This window comes from Etheostoma cragini, chromosome 13, assembly GCF_013103735.1.
Source record: "Etheostoma cragini isolate CJK2018 chromosome 13, CSU_Ecrag_1.0, whole genome shotgun sequence".
NCBI classification, from domain to species: Eukaryota; Metazoa; Chordata; class Actinopteri; order Perciformes; family Percidae; genus Etheostoma; species Etheostoma cragini.
Window position 1 is genome coordinate 25,481,551 of NC_048419.1, and position 2,151 is coordinate 25,483,701.

General features: G+C 49.0%; 1 protein-coding gene across 1 annotated transcript in view; it reads right to left on the minus strand.

The window, feature by feature from the left end:
• Positions 1–1,793, minus strand: part of LOC117955483 (hexokinase-4-like) — a 4,936-nt gene extending 3,143 nt beyond the window's left edge. Inside the window, exon 1 of the mRNA XM_034890009.1 lies at positions 1,554–1,793. The gene's annotated coding sequence lies outside the window, so the exon portion shown is untranslated. The remainder of the gene's footprint in view (positions 1–1,553) is intronic.
• Positions 1,794–2,151: the final 358 nt, after the last annotated feature.

Genomic DNA, 2,151 nt, shown 5'->3' on the forward strand with positions numbered 1-2,151 from the left:
AGAGGGAGAGACAGAGAGAGAGAGAGAGACAGAGAGAGAGAGAGAGAGAGGGAGAGAGACAACAAATAACAACAATCATCTTCTAGTCCATCCAGAATTATCACAGATAAAACACCCCAAAATATTAATGACCACTATGCATCACAAAGGGTTGACTAACAATTGCATTGTGGGAAACAAACAGGTTTCAGAGCATGTGGTCTTAATCCACGACGGTCCACTTTCGGGATCGGTCCCGTGCCGCAGGAAATACCGCCGGGAGCAACTCTGGTAGGTTTCTGAGGACTATGGTGACCAGGTCCTCAGGTCTCTGCAGGGTAAATCCAGACAGCTAGCTAGACCATCTGTGCAATCTGAGGACTATGGTTACCTGGTCCTCAGGTCTCTGCAGGGTAAATCCAGAAAGCTAGCTAGACCATCTGTGCAATCTGAGGACTATGGTTACCTGGTCCTCAGATCTCTGCAGGGTAAATCCAGACAGCTAGCTAGACTATCTGTCCAATCTGAGTTTTATGTTGCATTACTATTTTACAGCAGCTCCGTGCAGAGTTTAGCACCACCCATGATGATTCTCCATCCATCCATCTTCATCCGCTTATCCGGTATCGAGTCTCGGGGGCAGCAGCTCCAGTAAGGGACGCCAAACTTTCCTCATCAACCAGCTCCAACTGAGGGGGTCCCCAGGCATTCCCAGGCCAGGTTGGAGATATAATCTCTCCACCTAGTCCTGGGTCTTCCCCGAGGCCTCCTCCCAGCTGGTCATGCCTCCACCTAGTCCTGGGTCTTCCCCGAGGCCTCCTCCCAGCTGGTCATGCCTCCACCTAGTCCTGGGTCTTCCCCGAGGCCTCCTCCCAGCTGGTCATGCCTCCACCTAGTCCTGGGTCTTCCCCGAGGCCTCCTCCCAGCTGGACGTGCCTGGACCACCTCCCTGAGGACCCCCCCAGGAGGCATCCTTACCAGATGCCCGAACCACCTCAACTGGCTCCTTTCGACGTGAAGGAGCAGCGGCTCTACTCCGAGCTCCTCTCGGAGGACTGAGCTCCTCACCCGATCTCTAAGGAAGACCCAACGCCCCCCCTCCTGAGGAAACCCATTTCGTCCGCTTGTACCCTGGATCTCGTACTTTTGGTCATGACCCACCATGACCCTTAATAATAACCCAGAGCAGGTTTTCCTCCCATCCCAGAATGCTGTGTGGACTCGCCGGACCCTCCAGCGCCCTGCAGCGTGTGGAGGGTCCGGCAAAAGCAAGACCACACCGGGTTAGACCACCTCAGGAGCTAAACAGCATCGGACTGAGCTCCCATAACAGAAGTAAAAAGCTGAATATTTCCCTCTGAGGTGTAGTAGGAGTACAGTACTTGAGTACATGTACTCTATTACATTCCACCGATGATATAATAGTTAAGAATCTAGAACCAGACGATGTTTTGCCTGAAAAAATGACGATTAATCGGTTATCAGACCCGACGGTTGCAGCTCTCAACATGACATAACACTCGTGTGCATCATGTAGCTTTACCCCCATGTGAGCCTCAGTATTTCAGACTGACCCCTCTCCTGTGGATGGCGTCTCTCAGTAACTTCACCACGTCTTTGCCCTCCACCCCGGAGCAGTTGAAGCCTTTGGTCCAGCGGATCAGGACGCTCTGAAAACACAACACAACGAGGTTTTAAAGAACAAGGGGAGTTTCGTTCCTCATGTGAAAACACTTTGCTAACCTTTTTTTTTTTTACTTACTTACTTTTTATTTATTTATTTCACATAAAATGACAAGTAGACATATAAACAATGGATGCTTCAGGAACACCCATTAGGAGACGCTCTGGCAGTCTCACTTCTAACCTAAAGTCATGTCCTCGCCTCCAGTCTCCAAACCTTAAAAGGAGAGAACCTGTGTAACCTGTGGCAATAAGTACATATCTTCATTGTCAAGTGTACTGCAGTAAGTATAAAATACAATTAAGTTGAAAAAAAAAATAAAAAAGATAAAAAAAGGAATGAACAAATAAAAGAGGTAACTAGAGTTTCGACACTGTCTGTGTTACTGGTTACCATTTTTGAACAAGATTGTGTGTGTGTGTGCGTGTGTGTGTGTGTGCTGTGTGTGTGTGTGTGCGTGTGGGTGTGTGGTGTGTGTGTGTGTGTGT